The sequence below is a fragment of the Crotalus tigris genome, unplaced genomic scaffold (assembly GCF_016545835.1).
Source record: "Crotalus tigris isolate CLP2741 ecotype Arizona unplaced genomic scaffold, ASM1654583v1 scf7180000017744.3724543626:3957646, whole genome shotgun sequence".
Taxonomy (NCBI): Eukaryota; Metazoa; Chordata; class Lepidosauria; order Squamata; family Viperidae; genus Crotalus; species Crotalus tigris.
The window spans coordinates 2,020,346-2,039,388 of record NW_024096611.1 but is presented as its reverse complement, the minus strand read 5'-3'; the positions used below and the strand labels follow the sequence as shown (position 1 = coordinate 2,039,388).

The following is a 19,043-nucleotide window of genomic DNA, read 5'->3' as shown; positions in this document are numbered from 1 at the left end:
CTGTCCGAAGGCATGTGGAGTTCAAATTTGCTGATAAAGTCCTTGATGATTGAAATCCCCCCACTTACTCTCCCCCGTTTGTTGAAACCGGAACCCGGGGGGGTAATACTGATGATTTTGGGGGATTAAACGGCACTTGGGGCCTTCAAAATGGCGGCCGCCAAACACGCAGTTAGGCCGGGAGCACGTGAATCACCTGATCTAGGCCGCGATGACTAGCAGGTAAAACCAAAAACCGAAAGTGAAAACTGGCCAGGAAATGCTGAGAAACGCAATTTGTAAACTTCGTTTGTGAAGCAGAGAGAAATTCCCCTTGATTCAAACAATCCCAAAGCAGATCGCCAAAGTGGCATCTGCTGGCTGCGCGACGGGCCAGTGAGACTGGAGATCATCGGGACCAAAGCCCAGCTGATCAGTAGTTGTCCGGGGCCTCCGTAAAGGTCCGCCGATCAGATGGAGCGATCAGTGGAGCCGCAGCTCGGCTGGCTTTATCAGAATAAAAGCCTCATGGGCTGAAAAGCCCAGGAGACAAAAGGGGAACCAGGAAGACAAAACAAATGAATTGGAGGCTAAACAAGGCGAAATAGGACAAAACTATAGTTTCTACAGAAAGAGGAAGGTTAATACACGGAAAATATAATGTGATTCAATCTGAGAGGGAACCAACGCGTCCTACTGGGCATAAAACTAAGTTGGAACTGGGGCAGCATGGCCCAGTGGGAGGCGTGGCTAACTCTCAAACTTAGTCTATTGGGCAGAAGGGACTTCAGGAAACCCAATCCGTGGATCATCCATCCTCATGCTGGAGAAACATGAAATTTAAACAATGCATTTTTGTGATCAGATAAAGGTCAATCTTAGCTGAGCTCCATCTGAGAGACTTAATCTGTTTTTTCCGTCACCAAGCTTACTTGAACATTCTACTTGTACGGTCAAAGAGCTTTGCACTGCAGACTTGCAGGAGAAAGGTTGCTGGAATCCTTGCAAAATGCAGCTCCTGTTAATTGAGACTAAAATAGGTCCTCATGTGTCTCATCACTACCACTTTAATTAAACTAGCGCTCTCACAAAGGAGCGGAATTTTGTTAAAACCAGTAAATCTTCTTCCTATTTAGTATCAGGCAACCCTTAGTAGAAATTCCAAGTCTATTAAGGACATTTATGAACTGGGTGAAAAAACAATGACACCTTAAATTCTGAAATAGCATCTCTTTCCTTACCCTGCTTAAACCTCTCGTGGTTTTATACATTTCAGACTTACAACCATATGATTCACTTAATGACTGTGTTATTCACTTAACAACTGTGGTGACTCAATTAATGACCCTCATAAAAGCAGTCATAAAATTGAGTTTGATCATATGTGATTCCACTTACGATGGCAACGTATAACCAATCTTCTGGGCTCAATTGTGGCTGTAAGTTGAGGACTATCTGTATATAGCTTTCACGCAGAAGAACTTTGCTTTTTTAAACGAATAAGTCACTAATTGGTTGCAATGTTTTTTAATTGCAATTCAAATTCAGCTGCAGTAAAAACCAAAAAGATATTATGTCACTAAAGCAATAATCAGGACTCTGATAGAATCTTTTCACTGGGTAATATGATTAAGTTGAAGACCACCTGCATAAATGACCAAATTATTGTTTCAGGTCTGTTGCAATTAAGAATCAACAAAATGTAATTAAACATTGCAATATCAATTCATTCAATGGGTTTAAAAAGTGAATACTTTGCATTCAAATACTCTATATAATTTTTGTTTTATATGTAATTATGTTAGCATAGTAATCCCCTCCATTCATGCTGCTTTATGATGATGGAGGGTGTTCTGGGGAAAAATGACTGAAGAACACCTGGAATCCATGTCAAATGTATGTATTGTTAGCAGGATCACCCCAGGAATAAAGGTCATCCCATCTGCCCAACCTATATTGGGCAGCAGCAATATACAAAGATGCTGGAGGAAGATGATCATTTAAGTGCAATGACAAAAGCATTAATTCATACTGCTCCCGATCAAGCCATGCCTTATTGTGTATGCCTTACTGTCACTCTAGTATTTTTATGAAGAAAATCCAAAGGCAGAAAATATAAATGACTGACAACATCGCACCAGATGATGGGCCCCTCAGGCTGGATGGCACTCAACATGCTACTGAGCAAGAGCTGAAAACTTTTTGAAGTATTAATTGTGTTTACAAAATGGCTAAATTAAAACCTTTGGGGTGTCTAGTTAATATTGCCATACAGGAAAAGAAAATCTGAAGCTGCAAAGATAGAATTACAGTAGGAATATGGAATGTAAGAAGTAAGAAATAACCAGATTCTGATTTATTAATGGACATGACTGGCTGTACAAAAAACATGTTTGTCTTTGTCTACAGAATTTACTGAATGACTTGACAAGCAAGATAAAAATATTGTACATAAACAAGTCACCAATAGCAGTGTGAAACTGCAATTCTTCAAAGCTGCAAACTACAATAATGCTGTGTGCTATAATCCTGAATAGTTGAAAGTGCACCAAAAATGTTTTAATAAGCCAAAGATAAACTCAATTTTATTCTTGAGACAACTATTCTCATTTTACTTTTTTGCCTTTAAATAGGCTATAAACTATTTTTAGATGAAATACATATTCATATGCCCTTGATTGCAGATTATTCCTGATAAAAATGTACCAATTATTGTTAGTTGGCAGTTTGGGGAGAGATGCCTTGCCTTTTGACAGAAATATTTGATCACACAGTGATTTTTAAAAAAATTCTATGAAACACAGACCCACAATTCTAGTACTAGAGCCAAAATGTTATCTCAATAAAAGGTGCTATTGTCTAAAGCTATCTAAACACCATTGTCATATGCACAATAGCTGCTCTGTTGGAGCTCCTGTACCATTTCATCTCTGATTTGTTGAAATATCAGCTTTACTAATTGTTTTTTTTCAGAACCCAAGTTTTAAAAAAGAAATGGGGGTAGAAAACCTGAAGAAGAGAGAATCATTATAGATGAAAGTTGGATTTCTAGCTAAGTTGTTTTGTTACAATAATATTAAAAAAACTTGGGGCTTTTCAAAGTGCAACATATTGTGAGAATTCAATATATTTTTGCTGTTGTGCTAATGGTGACATTGTGTGCTTGCAACAGATGATATTACTGATACATCAAATATAGGAAAAATATACAAAAAATGACATTTTGGTTAGCAGATTTTCGAGCATATTGTTCCAAATATTCCATCACCCAGACAATGCAAGTCAGCAGTATAATTCAATAATTTTAATACAGCAAAGTTCTAATGAGCTAAAATCAAGTCCTTGCCTCTAAGGCATAAGGGCTGGAACAGAGAACCATCGACACATTTTATTGCTGCAGGCAATATATTGCAAACAGAGCAAATCTTATGTCTCCACCTGCAGCTCAGAACTGGTAACTCAGGAATGCAATATGGTTCTAGACTCTAGACTCTGAAAACAAAATACTATATTTCTGCTTTTGAAGAACCCTCTGGGCTTATTAGCCTCACCAGAATCTAGGTCTTTTAATCACAAACAGGATAATGGAAGCAAGAGCATGGGCTTCTCTTTTTATATGCAATATAAATCTTTATTGAAAAACAAGTTATTGGCTGCCCCTGCCTTTGCCACAAATCAGAAAAATCTATATTACTACCGATATAGCCAGACGACAAAAACCAAATATTTAAAATCAGCAAATATCTTATAACTTAGACATCCATAGGTGGGACATCAATGGTCTTGCTTTTAACCCTTATATGAACATCCAGGATCTGGATATCCGAAGGTGGAAGCCTTATAAATTATTTAAATTAATAACACAACAAATAGGAGTTTCAATTTATGTACAGTATACTATAGCCTCTATACAAATTCTTCTTGCCAGAACTTTAAGCAGGCTGCCCATTTATAACTGTACTTTACCAAGTGATTTTCCAGAAAGGTGCAACAAGTTGGACCATTTCCTGGTATTCAATTCAGAATGGAATACTTTTTAAAGCAATTAAACCAAATGTAACACAACCTGATCATTATTTGCTATAAATAAACCATTTCAAAATATGAATGATTTCAACTATCTCAGAAAAACTAAAATCGTTTACAAAAATCATTTAAAAAGGAAATGAATTTATGTAAAGGCTTTGTAATAAAAACTCACCCAACATGAAGAAATATTTTCAGTTATAAACAGGATATTCAACCAAGTTTAAAAGTATTGCTACATCCTAAACTGCCATGGAAAGCATTACATGCTTCATTTTAACCACTATACATAGACTGAAGTATTTTGTACATATAGATATTTCAACATACAGTGAAAAATCCCTCTTGAATTTCCTACGCATGCTTGTATTGTAATTGGAAGACAAAATGCTATACTTTTTTACTGTCCCGTCATGAGTATTCAGAGTGAGGATCTTCTTCTTTGCTGAAATCTCATAACAAACTCTGGACAAGTGTTGATATTTCAGTTACTGTGGTGCTCAGCAACCTATTTATTTCTTCTGCTGATATAGCCACGTAGGTGTTTCTTTTACTATGTTATTATTTGTATGGCCTCTCTTTGAAAGTCTTTCCATCCTGACTATTCACATAGGTGTTGCTAATACTTTTCATATGTGCACTGCTATATTCTTACCAGAAGAAAAAGTGGTTCTTTACCGTGAGCTTGATGAAGGAAATGGTCAGTCAGTCTGTCCTTTATTAAGACTGGTGATCAGAATTAGATTTTTAAAGATAACAATTAAAACATTCATAATCAAACAGTCATTATGACTGGTTACAGTTTTGTTGTTTTTACAAAAAACTCCCTGGACAATAAAGCCAAATGATCTGAAAATGTAATTTGGAATGATATAAAAAATATAGTCGTGCATTTTTATAAAATGGGCAAATGCATCAATTCTTTCAAAGTCCCCTTTTCCTTATGGGATTTTTCTGAATTCTGGCTGTTGGAAGAGAGTGAAAATGTAGTAGAATTAGTACTATCCTAAATTTAAGAATGACACTTTGGTTTAATTGTTATTGGTCCAAAAGAGGCAGACCAGTTACTGGGGGGGGGGAAACCCTCTAAAGAGGGCTGACATATCTGATTGCCATTCGCTGAAGATTTCCCTCCAATAAAACTATGAAAATGCCCATTAAGAAGGTATGTGCCAATTTGGCAGAGCTAATTTAAGAGCACAACATCTCCCCCAGTGCCAGATTTTAAAGATATTTAATGTAAGAGTGCAAAAATAGGTAAGAAAATAAAGAAAGGTTGCTCTGTTCTCTTATTTTCTCAATTAAGCTAGAGCTATTCCAGAACAAATAGGAAAGGGAGGGAACCACCCTTCCTCCAAAAACCTCATGAAGGGAATTATTCTCTTCAGTAATCTCCTCCAATTCAAGATTCTCTTCATATATTTCCTCCATCTTTCTAATTACTTAAATGGGACAAAATATGCAAAATAAGACTCAGTCACTGCTCAGGAATTTTCTATGAATCATTTTAGGTAGTTACATTTATTATCTAACTTCTTAAAAATAAAAAAACCAATTGTATTGTGAACTGCCAAATATAGCCATGTATATTCTCACAACAATAAATAATTTTCAAATAGTCATTAAATTGTTGGCAGCTCTCCAAGAAAATTTTGTGTATTTTATTTTTTTCACCTCTCAAGAGAAAATGACTAAGTAAATTAAATGGAAATATTGAATTGTTTCCATGTCTTCTAGTCCTGGATATACTGATAACGCTCCTTTTGCAAAATTAAGGCATTTTTAATTTTTTTTAAACAAATTTTATTGGGTTTTTTAATTCTTAAGACAAAGTACTCAGGACACACCGTGGTGGTGGGGTAATTAAACATCGAAAAACAAAACATATATACATAGTACAATCAATACATCAAATATTCCCTCTCTTTTTCCCTCAAATAGCATAGTATATTTAAAATAATCCAATTCTAGCTTAAATTTATTCAACCTGAACCTGTTTTAAAGCTTTATGAATTTAAAATACCGTAATCAAAATTAACTTCAAATAAAAACACTATTAATTCAGGTATCCCTTCCAAATATATTCAGTTTGAAGTGGAACTTCTGGTTCTTAATTCTGTAGTAAACTCTGTTATTGTAGCACATATTTCTGCAGCAGCCTCATAAATCTTTTCCAATATAAGTTTGCAGTTTAACTGTAACTGAACTTTCTCCATATTGATAGTAATTGAAGAAAGTCTCTTTTTTCCTTTTTTGTGGAGGCTGTATTTAGTAAAAGTTGAGCAGTATCCACCACAATTCCCACTGCTACATCAGCTTATCTTTTCTCTTGAAAAAATTTGAAGGTCAGGTCTATTCCATCTCCAAGAATAACCAGAGGTTGCAATATTAGGTTTTTGCCAGTAGATGTCCTCAATAGATTAAAAAAAATCTTTTCCAGACACCATTTCCCCCTTTTTTCTATTTTTTAAAATATAATGTGAAAAAAGAAATAATCTTCAAGCATAAAATAATAGTACAGCTCTTTAAAAAAATTTTTTTTCTGTATCCCAAAACAGATGAAAATAAAATATAGTCTCTAAAATTTTATTCTATTCCTTTGTTCAACACCTTTCTTCCCAAACATATAGAAGCTGCTTTTTCAAAACAGGGGAATAGTTCCAACAAAACTCTTACAGGCAAAAAAAGAAACAAAATAGAATAAAGAGAGGAGCCAAAAAAAAAGTCTCACCCGGATTCGACACGGTGGTTCTCAATGCTTAGATATTCTTTGACTTGCAGTTTGAAGCAGCTGGGTGATTGGCCATTTTATTGGCCGATCTTCCTTCTCCATCGGCCCTCAGAGATGGCTTGGACAGCTGGAGGAGCCACCGCTCCTCCGCAGCCGAGTGAAGCCTCATTGACAGAAGTCACACCCTCCAGGGTGACTTTTGACCTGCATAAGGGTCTACCGGCAGAGGGAAAACTAGCCGACAAGGAAACGAATCTCCTTGTGCGACTAGGGACGCCACAATCTGGAAGCGGAAGTCCAAGGCATTTTTAGTTTTGAAGTTGTAATCCTATCTGTGTTTTCTCGGAAGTAACTTCATTCAATATCTCAGATCTAATTTCAGAGTAGAATTTACTTGAGAGACAAAATATAAATAAGTAATCTGCAAATTTCAGAATTCTTAAGACAAAAAGCTAACAAAAATTTACGTAGCAGAAATTACTCTTGACTTCAGCTCCACAATCAACATATTTTGGGCCATAAACATACCTAAGATCTAGAAACAATCTCTCAAATGAGCTCATGATACAATAATTTTGATTTTGTTAAACAGAAACAAGTGGCCTAGACACAAACAAATCTCTAAGGCAGACATGTTAAACACAAGGCCCGGGGCCCGGATGCAGCCTGCGAAGTGGTTTCATGTGGCCCACGAAGCCATCCTGGAAGCAGTGAGGGAATGGCCCCTGCTGCCTTGGCCCTGGCCCAGGACAGCAGGGAACCAATGTACAATTTTGTGGTGGCCATCTATGCTGAAATGCATTCAGTCTTAGCTCCACAAGGCCATCTGGAAACAGTGAGGAACCAGCCCCTGCTGCATCGGCCCCGCCCCTGGGTGCATGCTGGAGAGGTGTCACCCTTTGTGAGGAATAAAGAAATGGACCATGCCTTGGCGCTTGCCCCGGTCCCACCCCCTTCTGCCAGACCCTCAGATCTGTCCCATTCCTGCCCAGGCCCCCACAGGCACCCTTGACGCGAATGATGTAGAGCTGGCCATGCCCACCCAGGCCACACCCACTCCATCCACACCCACCCAGTAGGCCACACCCACCCTGGCCACACCCACCTGGTCCCCCAAGGGCAACCGCAATGCTGATGCAGCCCTCAATGAAATTGAGTTTGACACCCCTGCTCTAACGCATTTCCAAGCTTGCTTACCAAATGATATAAGCATTACTTGGGGAAAAAGAACCGATGAAACTTTTTGCAGCAAAGTTCATTAATGGTGTGCAAAATTGTTTCAGGTAAAATGGTCTATAGTAGGCATGTCAAACTGCCAGCCCGCAGACCAGATACACCACACTGAAACTGCACCCACCCCATTGCTAGCAATGGGGAAAAGGTCGCAATACGTTGCACGACATCAAGTGAGTTTGACATGCCTGGTTATAGTATTGTGAGTGGCGTACAATATACTTTAGCACTTTGATTCAAAGAATAAGGTATTAACATTATACTTAACACACATCTTCATCTTGCATGGCAACTGCTCAAATTTATAAAGGCAGGGAAAGGTAAGTGGAGATTTAGGTTCATTTTAATATTCTTTCTAATATAAGATCTGTTTAATATAGATTTTGTGCAAAGTTAATACTTTAAGCCAGCGGTTCTCAACCTGTGGGTCGCGACCCCATTTGGGGTCGAATGACCATTTCATGGGGGTCGCCAAACAACGCAGTCTGCCATTTTTTCCCCCTTTTCCTTAGCTGTGCTACTCCCTTTTATTCTATTGGCTTTTGAAAGCCAATAGAATAGACTCTCTTGAATAAAGTCTAATTCTATTGGCTTTCAAAAGCCAATGGGAATTGTCCAGGCTGTCTCTGCCCTGCTGAGCCCGCCAAAAGTCCCATTCTGCAAGTTGTCTGCAGCGAAGGCGAGCTGTCTGGAAGTTTCCACCCCTCCCTGCTGAGCAACTACTTAAAAAAGAGGGCCAGGGGTGGGAGGTGGGAGGCCGGCAGGCGCAGGGAGGGTTGCTGGCGCGTGTGGGGCCCAGCAGTTGCCTTACCTCTCTTGGGCTGGGCCAGCTGGTGGCCCAGCCGGTGGTTGGCCTGCTCCGTCTCTGCCGTTTGCTAGCTATGCCTTGGCCGGCACAGGGGGCAGCACCATGCATGCACAGCGCTCCCGGGCAGGGAGTCCTTGACTTACGACCGGTTGGGTAGTCCTCGACTTATGACCGGTTGGGGGTCGCGGCATTAAAAAGGTTGAGAACCACTGCTTTAAGCTAATCAAAGTATACCACGCTTCTAAGCATCTTCATTAGGGCAAGGGAAGAATAACCTTTAGCAAATTTATGTAACTCAAATATAAATACAATTTCTTTGAAAGTGGCCAGTGCAAATACTGTAAAATATACTTGCTATTCTATTAGCCTGGCAACAATTGTTATAACACATCAACAATTGTTCTGACTGGTTTGCCTGATTCGATAAAGCCATAATAACATGGCTCTGTGCCCTTGCTTGGGGCATGCAGATGAACATGCAGCTATGGGATTGGTTGCAACCCAACCTGGAAAGTCCTCCCCCTGCCTCCTAATTCTTAAGATCTCTTCCTTACATTTTTTTAAAATTTAATTTTAAACACTTTTTAAAAGTTTTTAATATTTTATTGTACACTGCCCAGAGTTCATCTGTGAAGAGATGGGTGGTTCTTAAATATGACAAATATTAAGTACACTCTCAGGAAAGTTCATATACAAAGCAGTAAAGGAATATGAAGCAGGCAAACATGCTTTAAATCCATTGTCTGTACCTCTTAGTAACACATTAAAGCAGACATGTCAAACTCGACATTTTCCCCATTGCCGGCAATGGGGTGGGCACAGTTTCCTCATGATATGTCCGACCTGCAGGCCAGCAGTTTGACACCCCTGCATTAAAGGAAGCCATGATATGACAGCTACCATGCATGCTCAGGAAAGTTCCTTGACTCAAATCCCAATATTCCACAGTTCAATTCATATACATGTTATACCTTCTGGCCCAATATACCAAGATGGATCTAGATTATTCTAGTATATATTATTTCTGGTCTTTTCAGATAGGAAAATCCGAGATGGTACAGTAATCTGCTAGCACTACCAAGAATTCTTATTTCCCCATCTCATTCCATTTGTCACAGAATTGACAAATTTAGTTAAAGGATCACTTAATCCAAGGATAATTATATTCCAGATATCTTGGAAATGATTCCTGCTAGTTTGGACAATTAGAAATGCAACACAAATTATCTTAAGGGAGTCAAGACATCTATATATCTGATGTAGTCAAATTTATCATAAGGGAGCAAATCTGTAGCAACTCTTTCTAAAGATAATCCACACTCTTTATATAAGATGGTACAGTCCTTGCTTAGTGACTGTTCAAAATTAGGATGATGCTTAAAAAAAACTTATTAAACAGTCCTCACATTAACAACCTTTGTAGTAGCTATTTCACTTGCTCAGTCATGCATACCAAGATGTCCTCAAAGAAAAAGAGAAAAAAACCAAATTCAATTAAACAAAGTAGTAAAAAGCAAAGGGAAACTGAAGTGAAATGCACAGTTGCCTGCACAGTTGCAGTCACATAATTTTCACTTAGCAAACTCTCTGCTTAACAACCAAATTGTTAGACTCAACTTCTAAATAAGGACTACCTTTATGTACCATCATTTGTGGCAGTCTTTTTCCTGATTAAGCAGCCCATAACTGCAAAAATTATCTTGATATTCATCAAAGAGAACTATCAAAATTATTTGATCTGCTTCTTTGATAAATCAATACATTCATTTTTATATTTTTATGCAAATGGACAAAAGCAGGCAAAAGTATGCCGTTAGGTTTGTTTTTAAACTTTTCACACTTAGGTTCTAATATAGGAGTCATCAGCAGTTATGCTATAACAACACTTTGGGGTAGACTCCAGATCCTTGAATTCTATGCCAGAATTAGTTGGGAATTTGCCAAAAACTTTGGAAAGCCACGGCCCAATACATGAACAGGTTGATCTGTGGTATATACACTTGCAAAAGCACTACTGGAAATAAATCAGTATTACTTTCCTGAATTTATTAAAACATTTACAATTATATCCTGGGATGAAAACCAGAGAATTAAATCACTTTTCTTAGAAGTGAATCTTAACACTCAATAATTAATTCATGGATTCATATCCAGCAGTAAATCAGTTTTGTTTTTAAAAAACAGTAAGATGTAATAAATAGGGTGTCTATTTGTTCACTGCTAATTGATACAAAAAACTTTTTTACAATAATTCGTAAACTTGTAACACTAACAACTAGTACATATATGCACACATGTACTATATTAATGTGTACATTTGAGAAGATTGCTCAAATATATTAATAAAAAATGTGAAGTGTAATGCCTTTCCTTTGACATATGAAATCAAGCAAGATAAGAGAAATGAGAGTCCCAAAGAATAATTAGGAAGTCATTACAATTATTTTCTCAATGCATTTATTTGAATGAGAAAACATTAATATAAATATAAATGCAGAAACATCCACTGATGTTCAATTACTGAAATATAGTATAAACCACAATTAAAATTAGAAAACAGACACAGACCATAAAGACAGAGATAAGGGGGAAAAAGCTAATAAATGCAAGCCAAATTTAGACCTGGACCTACAAATAAGTGAATGTATGTTCTTTCCAGAGTCTCTTTTTACCAATGCTCAACTACTTTAGTAGCTGAGTAGTATTTCATTTTAAGTTTCCTATATTACTACAGAGTAAAAGGAAACCATTTTTCTCTCCTTCATAAATAAAAATCATAGTTTTAGAATAATTTAGTCAATTATTTTCTTTTATCAGTTTTCTTTTTATAATGTTCTGCTTTTTTCATATTCATTCCAACATGGTACTTTTTTTCCTGCATAATATACATTTACTGTATTTGCAAAGTCTTCTGGATAGGCAAAGCATCAATAATCTTTAATGCTTTCTTTTTGGTATGAACACCATACACTTATTTCAAGAAACTGATTACTCATAGCATATTAAATAATTTCAAAAGATTAGGGCTAACTACCAAAAAAACCATATCCCCAACTAGATTTTTAGTACAAGTGCACTCTATTATTCAAAGTGTTTCCTTTCTAGATCTTAACATATGAAGTACAGAAAAAGTACAGAGAAGAGCAACAAAGATGATTAGGGGACTGGAGGCTAAAATATATAAGGAATGGCTGCTGGAATTGGGTAAGTCTACTCTAATGAAGAGAAGGACGAGGGGTGACATGATAGCAGTGTTCCAATATCTCAGGAGCTGCCACAAAGAAGAGGGAGTCAAGCTATTCTCCAAAGCACCTGAAGGCAGGACAAGAAGCAACAGATGGAAACTAATAAAGAGAGCTTAGAACTAAGAAGAAACTTCCTGACAATTAGAACAATTAACCAGTGGAACAACCTGCGTCCAGAAGCATTGAATGCTCCAACACTGGAAGTTTTTAAGAAGAGACTGGATAGTCATTTGTGTGAAATGGTATGGGGTTTCCTGCCTGAGCAGAGAGTTAGACTAGATGACCTCCAAGGTCCCTTCCAACTTTTTTTTTAATTATTATTATAAGTTAGTGGCATCATTGTTTCTCATGTAAGAGATACGGTACATCCTCTTTCTGGCATCTCACAACTTTTTATTTTCACAATTGTTAATCATCACTATGGCAAGCATCATTATGGCAAGCCAGTAAACAGCCGAGAACAAGTTTAGAGTTGCTTTGTACACCATGTATTGGACCTGGCTCCACCCGCAGGAAACGAGTTGAGGATGATGAAACAATGTTCATTATAAGAAAATGACATTATCTGAAAATGTGAAGCAAAAGCTTCTGAAAGGGGAGATAGGAAATCTAAATTAATGCTGGCAGAAAAAAACAAGATGTTAACAAGAAGGCCTCAGATGTATACAATTCTCTTAGCAATTCTATACATCCAGTCTCTTCCTCCTTATACACTTTTTCAAGGCAACTTCTCAGTACTTGCCCAACCAAAACCACAATTTTTTCACTTCTGTCCTCATTTTTATCCTTGCTATGAGGAAGAATATAACGGTCTGATATGGGGGGGGGGAAGGGTGCGACACAGACTCAGACAGACATATACTTCGGGGCCATTTTATTTTTAAATTTATATTCTAACTTTATTACCCAAGGAACTATCTCCACGGGAATATGTATACAGAACAAAGTAAAATTAACGCCACACGCACACACCCCGGGCTAAAGATTCAATACACTTCAAGGACATCAATTAAAGCGAATCCACGTAATTTAAATCTTTTTCTCAAGACGCAAAGGCTCCTGCTTGCAGGAAATAAAGGGAAACCCCACCATATAGAGTAAAAGGGGAGGGGAAATAATCCTCGGAACATTACTCGCCCGCCCCCCTTTTCCGAGCCCCTCTTGCTCGAGAGGAGTCCGCCGTCTCCCCATCTTTTCACTCCCAACGCGCTCTCCCTCTTCATCCTCCTTGGAAGAAGGGAGGGTGGGCCAACAGGTCCAACCAGCCCTCGAGAAACCTGCTCACATTCAACGTTCCTCTTCCCGAGACACCCCCCTCCCCATACGCGCGCGCGCGCGCGGCGTCGGGAGCACCGGCGTTTAGGCCGGAAGCGCAGCGTTCTCCCTTTAACCGAGGGGCTCCATGCGTTGAGGTCGGGCGCCTCCTCTGCTCCTCCACCAGCACCCCGGACGGTTGGTTCCTCCTGTCCCTGCGCATGACGGACAGCAGCAGGAGCAGTAGCAGATTCCGCTAAGTCTGGACAGCCGCCGCCGCCCCTCCCCGCCATCAATCCCCTCCCCTCTGTGTCCTCATCTGTCCCCCGAAGTCGGACCCCACCCGCCCAGACACCGCCGCGAAGGAAGCCGCTTACCCAAAGGTTACGTATCACCTCTACCGGCGCCGCTGCAACTGCCGCTCTATCCTACAGCGGTGCTGGGGGGAAAAGCCTCGGCGGGAGGCCGCCTCGCACAGGATTTACAGCAGGGCCATAGGGCGCCGTGTACGCCACTCTGACGTGCGCCAACTGCTGAGCTTGTTGATTGGGCAAAGGTCCCCGTAGATCCATTTATAGGGGTGGAGCTTGCTTGCCTCCAGTTGCAGAGCAAGTTTGACCAATAGAGGGAGAGGGAGCGAAGGGAACGGCGTGTTCTGCTGCGCCTGCCTCGCCTAGCCGTTATCTTAGCGCTGCTGCTGCTTCTCTCGTCTATACGTTAATAGCCCATGGCCAATAAAAACCATCGAAGCTTGGCCCCGGCCTCGGCAGTGCGTTCTGCTGCGTTAATGTTTTTGTTTAGCTCTGGACTTTTCGGGGCCTCTAAACTGGACTCCTTGCTTTACTTCAGCCTGGATTTCCATGGGCTGGGCGGTATTCAATTCAAGTCTTTCTTGAGGCTCCTTGCAGTCTGCCTGAAATCTTAAATTAGTGGGTGATCTCCGTGGACCACTCAAAACTGCCTAGTTGTCCGGGTTCTTTTTTAGGTAATTTGATTAATTGACTTAATTGGGTGAAACAGTTCGCTCAAGAATGTATTTGGGTCAATATAAAAGGGGGGGGGAATAACATTGCCATTTGTTGTTAATTGCGAACAGAGGAAATAGATGAACTTTTTGCTTGTCAGCTAACTAAGGTATGTAGGAAGCACATCACAAGAGTAATGGGGGACTTTAACTAACCTGACATCAACGGGGAGACAAACTCTGCACCAAGTGAAAGATCAGATTCCTGACAGACCTAGCAGACAGCTTTGTCTCCCAAAATGTAGAAAAGGGAATTAGAGGATTAGCCATTTTGGATCTAATTCTCAGTAACAGATGAAATGATAGAAGGTGTTGAAGCCATAGGAACTTTGGGAGAAGTGATCGTGCAATATTGGAATTCAACATTATGGAAGCACAAGCAATAGAACACAGTCAGACTAGAGCAGTGATTCTCAACCTTTCTAATGCCGTGACCCCATAATACAGTTCCCCATGTTGTGGTGACCCCCAAGTGGGTGTGGCCACCAATAAGAGGGCGTAGGACAGCTAGGGAAAAAAATGGCGGACAGCATGGTTTGGCGACCCCCGTGAAATAGTCATTCGACCCCAAATGGGGTCCCGACCCACAGGTTGAGAACCACTGGACTAGAGTCTTGAATTTCAAGAGAGCTAATTTCAATAAACTTAGGGTTTGGGAAGGATTCCATGGATGAGAATCCTCCAGGGGAAAACAGCTTAAGAAGTTTGGGAAATTTTGAAGTGGGATAATAAAAGCCCAGTATAGCACAATACCAACAAAGAGGAAAAATAACAGCTCTCAAAAGAAACCAGCATGGTTGCATAAAGAACTCTCTGATAAATTGAAAGATAAAAAGGACAAGTGTGGAAAGGGGGGCACATAACTAAGTCAGAATATCAGCAAATAGCCCAAGGTTTTTAAGAAGAGACTGGACAGCCATTTGTTCAAAATGGTATGGGGTTTCCTGCCTGAGCAGGGGGTTGGACTAGATGACCTCCAAGATCCCTTCCAACATTATTATTATTATTATTATTATTGATCATTGCACAGTCAGCCAGTTGTTCAGACTGGATTTGGCAGTTTGTCTACCTATTGAGTCCTTACCCAGGACCTGGGATAGGCAGATGTGGATGTTTGATGGTATTACAGATATCGTCGCAGGATGGAAGCAGTTCCTAATAAGGCCGCCTTTTGCAATTGACTAATAGCGAATTTGTCAATGCCAATGGTGTTCAAGTGGTGCTCCAGTTGTTTTGGAATTACACCCAAAGAGCCTATCACTATTGGTACTACCCTTGCTTGCTTTTGCCACAGTCTTTCTATTTCTATTTGTAGGTCTTTGTATTTTGCTATCTTCTCCAGTTCTTTTTCTTCTATTCTGCTATCTTCAGGCACTGCCATGTCCACTATCCAGACTTTTTTTGTTTTTCTTATCAACAATTGTTAAGTCTTGGGTGTTATGTTGCAGGTGCTTGTCTGTTTGAATTCTGAAGTCCCAGAGCAGTTTAATTTTATCATTTTCTATGACTTTCTCTATTTTATGATCCCACCATTTTTTGCTTACAGGCAAATGCTATTTTTTGCAGATCTTCCAATGCACCATTGTTGCTACTTTGTCATGCCGCTGCTTGTAGTCAGTCTGTGCAATCTTCTTGCAACAGCTTACCACATGGTCCACTGTTTCTTCAGCTTCTTTGCATAGGCGGCACTTACTGTCTGTTGCTGTCTTCTCAATTTTGACTTTATATGCATTTGTCCTTAAGGCTTGGTCTTGTGCAGCCAGAATTAGTCCCTTGGTCTCTTTTTTCAATTTTCCTGCTCTTAGCCATTGCCAGGACTTGTTATTATCTGCTTTACCAATGGTGTTCAAGTGGTGCTCCAGTTGTTTTGGGATTGCACCCAAGGAGCCTATTATTATTATTATTATTATGGATCATCGCACAGCCAGATGTTCAGACTGGATTTGGCATTTTGTCTATCTATTGAGTCCTTACCCAGGACCTGGGATAGGCAGATGTGGATGTTTGATGGTATTACAGGTATCGTCGCAGGATGGAAGTAGTTCCTAGTAAGGCTGCCTTTTGCGGTCTCTGTTCTGTTATTTCTGATTCTGGATGTTGTTTTATCAGAACTGGTGCATTCATTTTAGATATCCTCTTCTTGTTGGACTTGATCTGTAGTAACAGATCATTACTTCTTTATTTTCCATCACTGTGTATCTGTGATGGGTAAACACCTTTTCTTCCAGTAGTTCTGCAGCTGCTGGCCCTGGTTGCTCAGCCAACAGTCCTGAGTCCTGTAAACCATTTTTCACCAGATATCCAGGAACTCCAATATCTAGCGTGGTTCTTGTTAACCTGGGCGACATCCAAGCCAGTATGGCATTCTGTAATTTATGTCTCACCATATTTTTATGGGAGAGACACTCTTTGTCTGACTCCTCTGATGAGACCTGTCCAGTATGGTTGAACCTCTGGCATAGCTCTCATCTTTCTCAGAGTACACAAGCCCCACAACCACCTCAAGGTAGTGCCTCACTGGGGGGTTATTATTATTATTATTAATATTATTATTATTATTAACTAAGGCTTGCGACCAAAGTCAAAAATAACAAAAAAAGCTTCTTTCAACATGTAAAAAACAAGAAAAAAGTGAAGGAAACGATTGGTCCATTAGTGGGTGAGAATGGAAGAAGGTGACAAGCAACAGGGAGAAAGCAGAACTATTTAACTCGTTTTTCACATCTGTCTTTACACAAAGGGAAAAAACAGACCAACCTATCAAAAATAGTGCCATAAAAAACAGAATAGAAACACAAGTTAAGATAGGCAAGAAAATGGTAAGTGAACACCTGTCCAGCCTAGACGAGTTCAAATCACCAGGACCAGATGGATTACACCCCAAGGTTCTCAAGGAACTGGCAGAACTATATTTTTCAAAGATCCTGGAGCATTGGGGAACTACCAGAGGACTGGAAAAGAGCTGATGTAGTTCCCATCTTCAAAAAAGGAAAAAAATTGGATCCAGGAAATTATAGCCTGACCTCAATACAGCCTATCAGCCTGACCTCAATACCTGGAAAGATTCTGGAAAAGATAATCAAACAACAAATCAGCGAACACCTACAGGCAAAAAAGTCATTACTAAAAACCAACACAGGTTTGTCAAAAACAGATCATGCAAGACAAATCTTATTGCATTCTTTGACCAAGTGACAAAATTAGTGGACCAGAGGAATGCTGTGGATATAATTTACTTGGACTTTAGTAAGGCATTTGATAAAGTAGATCACAACCTACTACTTGATAAGATAGAAAAATGTGGGTTAGACAGCATCGCCACCAGATGGATCCATAGCTGGCTGACTGGCCGTACTCAGCGTGTGGTCCTCAATCTACATGGAGGGAAGTGTGTAGTGGGGTGCCCCAGGGCTCAGTTCTGGGCCCAGTGCTCTTCAACATCTTCATCAACCATTTGGATGAAGGGATAGATGGGGAACTCATCAAATTTGCAGACAACACCAAGCTGGCAGGAATAGCCAACACTCCAGAAGACAGGTTTAAGATACAGGAGGATCTGGATAGACTTGAACACTGGGCACTATCTAACAAAATGAAATTCAATGGTGAAAAAAGTAAGGTTCTACATTTAGGCAAGAAAAACCAAATGTACAGGTATAGTATAGGGGGTACCTTGTTCAATAGTAGTAACTGTGAGAGGGATCTCGGAGTCCTAGTGGACAATCATTTGAATATAAGCCAGCAGTGTGCTGCAGCTGCCAAAAAAGCCAACACAGTGCTAGACTGCATTAACAGAGGAATAGAATCAAGATCACGCAAAATATTAATACCACTCTACAGTGCCTTGGTAAGGCCACACTTGGAATACTGCATCCAGTTTTGGTCACCACGATGTAAAAAAGATGTTGAGACTCTAGAAAGAGTACAGAGAAGAGCAACAAAGATGATTAGGGGACTGGAGACTAAAACATATAAGGAACGGTTGCTGGAATTGGGTGCGTCTAGCTTACTGAAGAGAAGGACGAGTGAAGACATGATAGCAGTATTCCAATATCTCAGGGGCTGCCACAAAGAAGAGGGAGTCAAGCTATTTTCCAAGCGCCTGAAGGCAGGACAAGAAGCAATGGATGGAAACTAATCAAGGAGAGAAGCAACCTAAAACTAAGGAGAAACTTCCTGACAGTTAGAACAATTAACCAGTGAAACAACCTGCCTCCAGAAGCGGTGAATGCTCCAACACTAGAAGTTTTTAAGAAGAAACTGGACAGCCATTTGTCCAAAATGGTATAGGGTTACCTGTCTGAGCAGGGGGTTGGACTTGATGACCTCTAAGGTCCCTTCCAACTTTTATTATTATTATTATTATTATTATTATTATTATTATTATTATTATTATTAGGGTAACAGTTTTGTTGCCATTTCCAATAATCCTTGACAGGTTCCCATAAGTCAGGGGCAAAGCTGACAGAAGCACAAATTCATTTGTGATTGATAATATTTCTAGCAGCTTCCCAGAAGCAGACACTTTGCTTGTGGGAAACACAGGGAGCGTTGACAATGGAGAAGCTAGAAGGGAAGGTCATAGGTTGCTCAGTTAAGTCTCCCCCACCTATGCAACGTCCCCAGCCTCTCATGCTATGCTGGACACCCTTGCACCCCAACCTCTCAACCCATGCTGCACTCCTGCATGCCCTCCCTGATCCACTCTGCACCTCATTTGTACCCCATGTTCACCTTGCTCAC

General features: G+C 39.8%; 1 protein-coding gene across 3 annotated transcripts in view; it reads right to left on the bottom strand.

Annotated features, from left to right (window-relative positions):
• Positions 1–19,043, bottom strand: part of FAR1 (fatty acyl-CoA reductase 1) — an 83,963-nt gene that overhangs the window by 35,789 nt on the left and 29,131 nt on the right. Inside the window, exon 1 of one of the 3 annotated variants that reach the window (XM_039340366.1) lies at positions 13,654–13,806. The exons of 1 other annotated variant lie outside the window; for it this stretch is intronic. The gene's annotated coding sequence lies outside the window, so the exon portion shown is untranslated. Of the gene's footprint in view, positions 1–6,736; positions 6,762–13,653; positions 13,807–19,043 lie in introns of those variants that run through there. One more of the 3 variants, XM_039340367.1, reaches the window with a different exon arrangement.